Source organism: Mus caroli, chromosome 11, assembly GCF_900094665.2.
Source record: "Mus caroli chromosome 11, CAROLI_EIJ_v1.1, whole genome shotgun sequence".
NCBI lineage: Eukaryota > Metazoa > Chordata > Mammalia > Rodentia > Muridae > Mus > Mus caroli.
Window position 1 is genome coordinate 14,789,873 of NC_034580.1, and position 13,363 is coordinate 14,803,235.

The 13,363-nt window shown below is 37.7% G+C and overlaps 1 long non-coding RNA gene across 1 annotated transcript in view; it reads right to left on the bottom strand.

The window, feature by feature from the left end:
* Positions 1–1,909: 1,909 nt before the first annotated feature.
* The window catches only part of LOC110306334, a 25,148-nt gene continuing 13,694 nt past the window's right edge, over positions 1,910–13,363 (bottom strand). The window contains exons 4-5 of the long non-coding RNA XR_002379255.1: positions 2,563–2,691; positions 1,910–2,525 (exon numbers count right to left, since the gene is read on the bottom strand). This is a non-coding gene — a long non-coding RNA (uncharacterized LOC110306334). The remainder of the gene's footprint in view (positions 2,526–2,562; positions 2,692–13,363) is intronic.

A 13,363-nucleotide genomic window follows, 5' to 3' on the forward strand; every position in this document is an offset into this window, starting at 1 on the left:
TCTTGCAAATAAAGCTGCTATGAGCATAATTGAGCAAGTGTCTTTGTGGGATGGTGGAATCTTCACCAACTCTACATCTGACAGTGGGGTAATATCTAAAACATATAAAGAACTCAAGAAGTTGGATGCCAACAACCCAAATCATCCAATTTTAAAATGGGGAACAGAGCTAAACAGAGAATTCTCAACAGAGGAATCTCAAATGGCCAATAAGCACTTAAAGAAATGTTCCAAATCATTAGTCATCAGAGAAGTACAAATCAAAACAACTCTGATACACTGGTCAGAATGGCTAAGATAAAAATCTCAAGTGGTAGCACATGCTGGGGAGGATGTGGAGTAAGGGGAGCACTTCTCAATGGTTGATGGGAGTGCAAACTTGTACAACTACTTTGGAAATCAATTTGTCATTTCTCAGAAAACTTGGAATAGTTCTACCTCAAGACCAAGCTACACCACTCCTGAGCATATACCCAAAAGATGTTCCAACGTCCCCAAAAGAACACCTCTCCTTTTAAGGAGTGCAACTCGGTGTTTTGTTAACAGGTTCTTAGTTATGCAACCATCATCACTATTTAATTTCAGAATATCATATTATCATCCAAGGAAATCCCATTCCTACTAATAATTACTCATTTTGTATCTACTCCCCACCCACAAAATGACAACCACTAATTTACTTCCATCTCTATAAATCTACATTTGGGAGATTTCTTATACAAGTGGATTCTTTACAACATGAGCTCTTTGTCACTGAGCATAATGGGTCCAAAGATTCATCCATGTCGTAGCACAGAGCAGTATTATGATCCTTTTTATGGTTACGTAGTATTTCCTCCTGTGGGCGTACTACTTCTTGTTTATCTATTCATAGAAATTGTGATCTCTTCCACATTTGGACTACTCTGAGTAATGCCGCTCTAGGCGTGCATATACTTGTTTGGGGATGGACATGTGTTTTCAATTCTCTTGGCTCTGTGCCTAAAAGTGGAATTGCTAGGTCATATGGAAACTCTATGTTTAATGTTTTGAGGGAGTGCCAGACTATTTCCAAACAGCTGTTGCATTAACTTTTCCTGGGAAGATTCGAGCAAACGCTTACTCACCCCAGACAGGACTCCAACAATAAAGCAAAAAAACGATTCCACCCAAGTCTTGGTAAATTAATGAGTTTAATTGTGATTACTTACATAAGCATGTGTGAGGAGGTACCTACAGAAACATGGACAAATCAGAAACAGCTATACAACCCAAGAGAAGTCCCTGTCCCTGCAGCCAGCCTCTGTGAGTTACTTATATGTCATCATGAAGAGGTGGGGCTGTATGAGCCCCTTACCCCATTACTGAATGTTATTGAGCCCAGTCTTTTGAGGATCTCAATTAGGCATTCACAGCTGCTGAGTGTTCAAGAAGGCAACAGTCATGTCATGTTGGAGGAAAGCACACCAGAGCAGCAGCTGAACCATTTGGCATCCGCACCAGCCGTGAATGAAGATTCTAATTTTGACATGTACTCTTCAGCATTCCAACTGACCCTCTTTTCTAATCAAAGCCATTCTAGTGGATATGAGATGATGTACTCTGTTAAGGTGGCTTTGATGTTCATTTATCTAGCTATGCCGACCATATCTTCATGAGCCTAGTGGCCATCAGTATGTCTTTGTGACTAAATATTAATTCAAACCCTTTGCTTACTTTTAATTTAATTATCTCTGTTCATCATGAATACTAGTACATTATTAAATATGGTTTCAAGTTATCTTTGTCTTTTTATGTTACTGCACTTTAATGAACCAATTTTCAGAGTCTAATTTATCTTGTTTTTCATTCACATTTGTGCTTTTGATATTATATTTAAAGAACTGTTGCTTAATTTGAGATAATAAGTTTACTCTTTTTTTTTTCTTCTCGATGTTCAATATATAGTAGGACATGTGGGAGGAAGCAGACAATGTGATGCCCATGAATGAAAATGTCAAAATGAAACCTAAGATTTGGCCAGCTAGCCTAAAACTACGTAAAAATGAAAGTGCTATACTTTCAGTACATATCTGAGCCTGTACCACGGAGATTAGTTTTACCTGCTATAAGGTGCATGTTCAGCTCCACTGCTCTGCATGAGGTAACGCAATGACCCTTTTCCTAGCAATCCTCTCTGATTCCATAAAGACTTCCTTAGCATCCTGGCACAATAGCTTCCTACCATTTCCCCTAAAAGGTTGAAGTTTTGTTTGTCCCTTTTATGGTTTTGTTCTGTCTTGGGTTTTGTGTTCATGTAAAGTGAGGATCACATTTTCTGTCTTCCACTGACAACCATTTGCACAGTGGTGTTTGATAAAATTTCCATCTCTGCTGAACCACGATGCCATCTCTTCTATCATAAATCTCCACACAGCCTTCATTATGCTACTGGAACTTCTAGTTCATCCTCCTGTTTCCTCTAACATCTACTTTACCATGGCTTTACATACAAAGGCACAGAATCTTCATTTGTGAACTTCTACTTGGCTTCTTCTCACATCCAGCTCTTCTCTCCTGACTGTCAGAGGTTTCTCCTGCCACGTTAGCACTCCTGCTTCTTCCAGTTATTTATCGTAACCATTTCAGGAACCGTTTACTGGTTCTGTCTGCTGGTTCCTGCTGTGGGAGCCTCTCTTCATAATCTTATATCATCCTTATAGAAATTTCTTTCTGGGGGGATTAAGAATAAGAAAATGCCATGAATAGAGATTTCATTTAGTAACTTCTTTTAGAGGATATCTGTTTATTTGAAGTTTCTACATCATGGCAACAAACACTTTTCTGGCCATGATGTTTTGACTTCAGTTAGGCAGTTTTCCTACATTTTCTTGTGTCCTTAAGCATATGACAACATCCTTCCAACTTTCCTGGGCTAATTGGACCTTTTTTAATCCTCCTGAGGTAGACAAGGCTTTTGTGAAGACTTCTAGTAGTAGTATTTTTAAGTACAAAATTAATGTAGATTGAAAAGTTACATTCAAATTAACACAGTTGAGTGTTTGCACAAACTAAGGGTAAATGGTTATCACATCCAGACATATTTCTTTATAACAAAGCCAAATGTCACTGTACTTTCAAATTTGATGAGAAGGATAAGAGCCATATGGTAAGTCTTCCTAAAATAATGGGATACAGAATGATGTCATCTCCTTTTAGTTACAGAAAAAGTGCCTATCCTTTTGTCTCCTGGCTTGGAAAGGATTTCACACTGCTGGTCAGGCTCTGTCCTGACTGATTACTCTTGATGAGCAGAGGCAATTCCACTAACATCAACTTATTTCAACGTAGTCAACAGATCATGGAATTGGCGAAGTAAGTCTTATCTTTTACGTTACAAATAACATTGATATCTATGTTATCCAAAGACGTTTCTAATCTAGTCTTTGTATTTAATTTATATATCTTAAAAATTAAACTTACAGTTGGATTTTTAGAGGCAATTCTTTCTTTTTTTTTTTTTTTGATTTGATTTTTTTGTTTACATTTCAAATGTTATCCTCTTTTCTGGTTTCCCCTCCAAAAACCCCCTATCCCCCCCGCCCCCCGCCTGTTCACCAACCTACCCACTCCTTCTTCCTGGTCCTGGCATTCCCCCACACTGGGGCATAGAGCCTTTGCAGGACCAAGGACCTTTAAAGGAAATTCTAATAGTCATTTTTCATCATTCACAAGTTTTGTAATATCTCTAATTTTTTACATTAAAACATCTCTAGGATTTTTTTGGGTTTGTTTGTTTGTTTGTTTGTTTTGTTTTTCAGAATTTAGCCATCATGAGTACTGAGTAGAAAATCCCTTTTTTAATGATGCAGATGACATAACCTATCCATAGAATTTCTAACGAGCAGAGTGGTCCTGAAAAGATACATAACTCAAAGAAATACCACTATTAAAGCTATGTCTTATGAGTTTTAGTAAGGAAATTTTAAGCCCCGACTTTATGAGAAAGTTCTATGTCTTGCTTAGTATGCCTTTCAAAGTAAGAATATTTAAAATGAACCTCTAGTAACAACCAATAGGCTGGCTTTTCAAATGCAGTTTAATTCCTCCTTAAAAGCAATTCCAAATAAAAGAACTAAAACCACATTACACAGGAACTATAAGATACATGAAGTATTTCAGAGACTTGTAACAAAGTTGGCTAAATAACACTAGAAAAGAGAAATATTTTCCAATTTTCCTTTGTTATGACTCCTATATAGTAATATTAGTAATTAATGTAAACTAATGATTTGACTTTCTACATTTAAAAAATTAGCCTATTCAAATTTCTGTTAAAATGTGCTTAATCAAGTACAAATCTTTATCACATTTTCATAGAAATACACAGATCAGTAGCAACATAATGGGCAATAAGAAACATTTACTCAAGCTATTAAATTCTTGTAATGTTCTTTAAGAGAGGGAAATATGGATCTAATTTGAAGTTACACTTTTAAGAATTCTTATCTGTATCTCTCTAGTGAGCTGTTATTTCTACACATCTGTGGCTATTAAATAGAGAATTTTCTTATTTTATGTTCGTGTAAGTTGGAACCAAAAAGTATGTTTGGGGATTTCTGACATTATAATTATCTTAGCACAATCAAACTATTAGAAGTTTGAGAGGTAGTCATCCAGCATACTTCTTTTGATTTTACAGTCCTATGGGAAATGAAGTTAAGCCACCCTGTAAGTGAGCCCCTTGGAGCTAGAGGATGTAGGACCAGGGATTGTGCAGATGTGGACATCCGGACCCAGGGCTAATGTTATGGTTGATCTAAAATACCCTTAACTACAATACCAAAACTCAGGGTTCAGAGTCCAAAGCCAAACTGAAAATATGAGAGATCTACAACACGATAACTCTTATTAATTCAATCAATTAATAAATCATTATAGAGCGTCTACAATTTGCTTTGTGTGTTTGGGCTATCCAAGATTAAACATGGGAAGGAAGGAGGGAAATAAATGCTTAAATAAGTGCAAATTATATATTAGATGATACAAAGATAAAATGAATCTCAAAAGAGAAAAGCAATGAGTGGAAAAAATTTACAGAGATAGAAGTGTGTGTGTGTGTGTGTGTGTGTGTGTGTGTGTGTGTGTGTGTGTGTGATTTAAACGGAGTATTAATAACAGCAGCAGTAATAATTTTTATAAAAATTTACTAAGAGGATGATACATCCTATAGGGAAGGAAGAAATTAAAGTAAGAAGACCAAAAATTAAGGCAACATAAATTTAGAACTAAGAGAGGCCCCAAGGCCCTCATCCCATACTCCTTCAGCCAGGAAGACAACACCCAGACAAGAACACCCATCCTAAAGTCACACAGGCTGGATCCCAGTATAGAGCTTTCAAGTGGCCACTGGCAGCACACTTGCAGTTCATGGTCTCCCAAAAAATGACAAGAAGGAGTCTAAAGCAACAAAGAAAATTGAGCTTGAGAAGAGACAAAGGTCTTGAGTAGAGGTCATGGCTACAAATCACCACCACTGAGGCCTGGATTCCAGAGCTTCAGGCACACAGAAGAGACCATCATCCCTTCAGTTTCCACATGCCATAGAAAGATGCTTAAGAACCTATTAACATGGGGTCCTTATTTGACCACAGCTGTATACAGACCTTTGGCTTGTTCTTTGAAATGTATACTTTTTTCCCTCCAAAACCACTAAACTATCATTTGAGGATGTCTGTAGCATATCCAACCTTTTGCAGAATCTCTCAGTCAAAGCTCGAAACTCCCCAGCCTTTTCCCTTCTCCATCTCAGGAGTGTGAAATCTTATTTTCCACTTCTCTGCTCAAATTTAACAAGCCACCTCCTGGTTAACCTTTTCCTATGAAAGCTGAAAACAGCAGGCTGTCATCTGACCACCCTAGTGCCACTGACTTCTCCAGTATCCCCACCAGGAACTCTGGGCAGGAGAATGCTGTGCCCTCTGGTGTCCCATAAAGCTCCACTTTACACTGCGGTGCTTTAGATAGTCTACAAAAGAACCTTCCACCAACATTCGAAACCTTTCTACTACATCTCTGCAACTGTCCTCTCACCCTCTAACTGGGAGAGAGACATTTAGATAGCATTTAATTATCATAGAACTAGCAAAGACTGATTAAATGAATCTATGTAGAGGCTGGGGTTTTGTTGATGGTGTTATTTTATGGCTCTCTGAGAAGATATGCTCAGTTAAAACACTATGGCTCTCAATTAGGCAGCTGGGTGACGTATAAATATATATTTATGTTTGATGCCTAAGTGGCCATTGGCTCCCCTACTGTTTTACTTAGCTAACAAAACAACTCTATCAAAGTAAGTATTATTCCAAAACCTAACTTCCTGTGCAGAATGCTCCCACATGCCCCATCCGTCTGGCTCTCTGATGAACTACATCGTTTCTTATAAACTGTCCATGGCCCATAAATTTTCAAACATAAAGGCTATTACTGTGCTCTGCAAATCTGCTGAGAATTTGGGCCTTTCAACTCTGTCTTACCTGGCTGAAAATGAGAGCGTGAAGAAGTGTCACCTCCGGGCTCTCCCTCTGTCCCCCCATTCACTCTCCATTCAGTGAAAATCACATACAAGTCTGGAACAAGAGTTTTCTCTGACTAATTCAAAGCAGCTTTAGCATCAAATTAGCATATTTTTCTTGCGAGTGCTACGTGGAAGAGTAGAGAAAAAAGAGGCTTGAGCAGTTTTATAATTAATCTAGGCAGTAACTTAGAAAATCCAGAAGATTAAAGGGAGAAAGAAAGGAAGGAGAGAGGGGAAGGGAGTTCTCTTTTCACCTTTATTTTTATTTTATATGTATGAACATTTTGTCTGCATGTATGACTGGTGCCCAAGGAGGCCAAAGGGGTGAAAGATACCTGGAGACTGGATGTTGTGACTTGCCATGTGGGGGCTGAGAATGGAACTCTGGTCCTCCTGGAGAGTAATCAGTGATCTTAAAACTCTCTCCAGTAAAAGTCTTATTTTTAAACACTATCAGACAAATCATTTGTGATGGTGGCAGAATGAGAATTGAGAAAACACATCTTAGCCTCAGTCTAAAGTATGTTACCCAGGACGGAATGAGTACTCTGAAAGGGGAAGGTGTCATCCCCTGTTCCATATGTGCCTTTCTGCTATGGTCATCTCCTAGATACAACTGATGTTTGAATAAGAACCAAAATTTCAGAATGAAGAATGGAAACCTGACATGTCTGTGCTCTGAACTTTCTTGTTGGTTTATCACTAATTCCATGGTTTTATTTGATGATTTCAACAATAATGACGGACAGTATTACCAGTCTGTTAACTCCATCGGACAACAGGGGTATCAATCAGCAATTGGCTGTATTTTAGGGTATTTTTTTCCAAGCAAAAGATAGAAGACTCTTGGAAAGAAGGCAAGAGAAAGTTTATGTGTTTGGTCTACTTGCTTCAGGAAGTTTCACCAGCCTTTTCTTGTGCTGGAACATCTCACCCCACCACCTTCATGATTCCACTCACATTTTATTAAGTAAATGCTGAGCTGTTCTTGTTATCATTAGCATTGTTGACAGAAAAACATGGTATTCTGTTGAAGAATTCTTCAGGCAATACAAGGAAACTGTGAACGGTATGTGTATTTAGTATTGAGTGAGCCACCATATTCTAGAGAAGAATGACAGCCTTAATCACATTAATATTGTTTAAATTTTCTCTCCTGGGTAGTTACAAACAAAATGCAAAAATATTCATCAAGTAGATTAACCTTATCTAGTTTAAAGAACCTGGGGAAAAAGAGAACCTCACTGACTAGTCGTCTAAAACGTGTCTTTCACCATATTCCCATTGTTGGTGCATTAAGGATATGAAGGCAGCTTCATCTTTTATTTCTTGAAAAATAGTATTTGCTGTACTATGTGCACAGTCCACAATGACTAGGAATTAGAGCTGGCATTTTATAATTTCCCCTGCTATTTCTATAGATGATTTACACCAAAAATCCTTTTCAGTGGAAATAATCAAAATTAAAGTATGGTTCGTTACCGTGGCATGTTACTGAAGCCCTTGATGAAACAACCCTAGAAGACCAAGGATGGTGTAAAATGAATACGGGAAATTCAGTGTCTGCTCAGATAGTTGATAATTCAAACTGAATTGAATTGCTAATTGTTGTATAGGATGAGTTCATTTTGTCTTGCAAGTTTTCTTTACAGAAGATCATAAGACCTCACTGGGACATTTGACTGGGGAGTAATAGGTAACCACATGCCAGATACTCACAGCACAATGACACGAAACTCTACTTCCTGACAGCTGTCCAGACAGATGTTTCAAACTTAAGTTCTATAAAAATCTTTTTTCATCTTCTAGAAAAATATCTGGGAATCATTTATTGTGTAAAAGCCACTTTTTTTAAACAACTTTACTGTCAACAATTAATGCAATGGATTGAAAAGCCATTAACTTAGGCTGGGCTTTCCATAAAAATTTGATCGAACAGAAGGAAAAAAAAAGACTCATAAGCAGTTCTTTTTCTATCTGTCCATTCACAGTCACCTTCACCATTTACATGTCTTGTGGAGAAACAGAAAACATAGTTTCGAACTTTCATTATCCTCTTGATTTGAATCAGAGTAGGAAGCAACTTGATCTTGAAAAGTGGTCATTACCCTTGACAGAAACAATAGTCATGTTACCTTAGAACACGGCTAAACAGTTACCTCAACTTACCACTTCCTACACAAGGAAACAACTGTTTAGCACCAACATGCTGATACTATTAGTTAAAACTTAAATGAGTTAGGAAGTGATCTTTAAATAAATTTGGTGTCTCCAGTTTCCTCCATTTTGGACACTTGCTGAAATTGTACATCCCCTTATACATACTGCAGAATTATTTAGTAACCATCATTAAACAAAGGCAGCCTGGTTGGGAACTGCTCACCAGCCAATTTGTTTATTGTAGAGCAGGTAAGTTAATCAGTAACCAAAAAAAACCATGTAAGCCAACTCTACCTAGTTTATTACTGATAAAGGTGTGGAACGTGGAACTTCTGAGTAAATGCCCCTGGAAGCAAGCTTTGGTGACTGGAGCCTCAGTCCCACAAGGCATTCAAATCCTACACAGATCTTCTGGTTCAGGGGGAAACAGTTCACAACTGCCTTGACTTCTGCTGTTTATCTGCCCATAGAAAATACGTTTTTGCTCTAGTATCAGTAAGTAGTTTCTTATTTCCATTTTCCTACAAAGTTTACTTTGCTGTCATTCAAGATAGAGGGAACCTTCCACATAGCTCACAACTCTAGGCTTTTAATATCTGTAATTTTCAACAATGTCAGGAGGAATTGTTAGAAGATTTTAATGTTGCATCCTGTTTAAAATGTTTGGTATTTGTGTGTGTGTGTGTGTGTGTGTGTGTGTGTGTGTGTGTGTGTGTGTGTGTGAATGCACATGTGTTCAATGACATGTGTACAGAAGTCAGACTAGATAGCAAGTGCTTTTGTCTGCTGGGTCATCTTAAGAACCCTGATGTCCTGTTCCCTCCGGGCCTGCAATTCTTCCTCCAAATCTTCTCTCAGAGTCTTCAAGCTCTGCCCATTGTTTGACTGCAGGTTTCTGCATCTGTCTGAGTTAGCTGTTGGGTGGAGCCCTCAGAGGACAGCCATGTTAGAATCTTGTCTGCAAGCAAAACATAGTATCATTAATTGTGTCCGGGACTGGTGCTTGGCTATGGGATGGGTCTAGAGTTGAGCCAGTTATTGGTTAAAGACCAATAGAGTCAACTAACTTGGACCCTTGGGGCTCTCAGAGATGAACCACCCACCAAAAAAACATACACGGGCTGGAGCTAGGTCTTCCACTTCCTATGTAGCACATACACAGCTTGTTTTTCATGTGGGTCCCAAACAACTGGAATGGGGGCTATCCAAAATCTTGTTGCTTGTCTGTGGGATATGTTCTTCTATCCAAGCCGCCTAGTCTGGCCTCAGTGTGAGAGAATGCACCTAGTCTAACAGAGACTTGATGTGCCAGGGTGGGGGATACCCAAGAGACTCCCACCCACTCAGAAGAGAAGGGGAGGTAGGGATAGAAAAGGATGTGACCAAGAGGGGGACAATGAGCAAGATGTAAAGTGAATAAGTAAAAAATGAATTAATTAATTAATTTTAAAAAGAACCCTTATGTCACAGTCTTACCTAGCAAATGTTAGCAGAAAAAAAAATCATGTAAGAAACACAATTAAAGCCAGAACCCCATGGAATACTTCTTCTGCTTCTGGTCTTCTGGCAGAGCTCAGACATGTAATTCTACTTAGTTGCAAGACAAGTAGGAGAGGTGGGGAATTTTTATAACTTCACATGGCAAAGGTTCCCTTCTTCAAGAGGAAGTGGAAGTCTGCCATACTATAAGTAATTTTATAAATGGTAACAGTTGCTATATTAAAAGGAAAAGGGATCAAGAAAGGAAACTCATGCGTGGGAAGATTCCTCTATATTCTATGCCAGAGCTATACTTTATAAGAGATGTATACAGCTTTTATTCCTTGCACAAATCCCACTAGCTTTCCTACAATTCAAGTTCAAAGTTAAATATTAAATGCAATATACCATGAAGTGGGAACTCTAGAGGAGGATTAAGTTTTGAGGCTAGGGCACTCATGAATAAAATTAGCTGCCCTTATGAAAGGGTTACAGTAATTAGCAAGGTACGGTTCTGTCCATCCAGTCTTCTGCCCTATGTGTACACAGCGATCCTCTTCTACAGATGACCAGGACCAGATACTTGCTTGCTCTTGAATGCCTCCCACCTCCAGAAATGTAAGATATAGAGTTATTTTCTTAAGTAGTTCATTAAAGTCACACAAAATATCTAAGAAATCTCTAAACGGCTAAGAAAAGAGATTTTCTGAATGAAAAAAGAACTTGCCAATGATGTCTTAATTCACAGCAGTGACTCTTTATGGCACCAGATTGGTATTTCTGAAGGCCACACCCATCCCACCCTGTCCACATAAGAAGCTGGCATGCCAGCCTCTCATTCGACCTCTCAATACACCAACGAGGTTAAGCAAACCTTAGGACACAGGTTACAGTGATTTTCAGAACTGCACTGACCTCAAAAGAATGTTTTCTGCCTTTGAAGTGAATAGTAATTCTTCTTTACTAGTGCATTTACAATTCAATATATTTTAATGTCAAAATGGCTCAATTACAATGGAATTTGAGAAAACCTACAGCCAGCGTAGTTTTATTAAATCTCAATGGTCTTTATAATGTGGCAAATTAACATTTCCCTTGCATGACTGTCATTCTGATATACACAGTTCTGAAATAGTTAAGTCAAGTGAGCATCATTTTTAATGATGGCTTTCATGTAAGAAACATGTGTATTTATGGATCTTCTGGTAATTCTCTACATTAATTGCTTGACCTCAAAGTGACCAGAGAAGGTCAAATTTTCTGTAATGTCTCCAAGTGGCACATTTTCATGTCTAACTTAGCTGAAAAGTATATAAAAGCCAATGCTGCCTGAAAGTGCCCAAATAGCTCTGTCATTAAAATGACCTCAAAATGCAAGTTAATCCTTCCAAGGTCAATTGTAATTTATGTTCAATTAACTGGCTCAAGAAACCTGTTTCAGACAGAAGCCAGAAATTAAGAAGTCCATTGCCTGAGTTTTCGATGGGAAACTCTTTTTGTAATAGCCACTGTCAGGAGACCTGAGTGAGAGACTCTTGAAGCCACTGTCCCTAACCAGGCAGTTACGTCTCCTCTCTCTGTCCAGCTGACCACAATGCCTTGCTCTAGGGATGATCTGAAAGCTTGAAGGGTTCAAATGGAAGCTGCATTATTTCTGTGCTTACTACATGTGAAGAAAAAAAAGCCTCAGTCTTTTTCAGCATGGAAAATGCAAAGTCAAGCATCCTTTACATCACGTCAAAAAGCATAGAAGATACCTTTGGAGGCGTTTCACCTAAGAAAATATGAGGAATTTTATACAAATACAAATAAGGGTATCATAAATCATAGCCACTAAACAATGAATCTATTTGTCCATTCTTATGGAAATAAATAAAAGAAAAATATAGTCAGGAGAAGGCAAAACTTGCTGTAAACTTTACCTTGCTGTAAAAATTAAGGTATAAATATATTAAAATAACCAATTATTAGCTCGATAGATTATTAAGTTATAGAATATTAAGTTTAAAATGTCAATGCTACAAAACCAATGTGGATGTCAATTCCAAAGAATAAAGGTTTGATGAGGAACCAAATGTTTATATGAATATTCCCTAAATGTATTTCATTCATCCAACACCTTACTATCAAAGTGATCTGTCAGTGTCACCCATGTGAGGACACAGTAACATGATGTGCCCACTGTTATACACACTGAGGCCACAGCATCATTTCTGGGCACTACTGTTAACAATGCATAGCCTAATCCAAACTATAATGCAGCAGAGACCAGCTACAGACATTTACACATAAACTAGAGATCATAAAAGAGCATGAAGGTTAAAAAGTGCCTCAGAATTAAGGACACTGGAAAGACATGGCAAGTAAGATATAACAAAGGATCTTACATTAGAGTCTAAGTCGGAGAAAAGATAACAGAAAGAAAACATTATAACAATAACCTCTGAATATGGGTTGTGCATTAGGTAATTACATTGCATTTGTTTTAGATTTCCTAAGTTGGCTGATCATTCTCTAATTATGTTTTTTAAATTGTCCAGTTTATTTCCAGTGACACATGGACTGAAGTATTTTGTAGGAAAGAAGTATATTATCACTCAAATGATTCGTAAAAAGATTATATGAGTTACATGAAAAAAATGAGTTTTTAAAATATTTAACTATATACTGTGAATGATATCTAAGTAAAGGATAAAAGAAATGTTTTCACTATTGCTCCTACTTCTATATAATTTGAAGCTTACAGTCACATAATGTTGATTAAATTTTTATTAAAGGTATTAAAGAATGTAACATTTAAGACTATGGCAAAACAAAGTCATTACAAACAAAGTTATGTCATTACAAAGACATGAATACGATGTATCTGGTGTTTGATTAAAAATGTTCAAGAGAGAATGGACAGTGGACAGCACGCCTTTAATTTCAGAACTCTGGAAGCAGAAACAAGAGAGGATCTCTGAGTTCAAGGCCAGTCTGGTCTACAGAGTGAGTTCTAGAACAGCCAGGGCTGTGTACAGAGAAACTCTTGTCTTGGAGGGAGAAAAAAATCAGAAAGAAAGAAAGAAAGAAAGAAAGAGAGGGAGGAGAGGGAGGAAGGGAGGGAAGGAGGGAGGAAGGGAGAAGAAAGCAAGAAAGGAAAGGAGAGAGAGAAAGAGAGAAAGAAAGAAAGAAAGAAAGAAAGAAAGA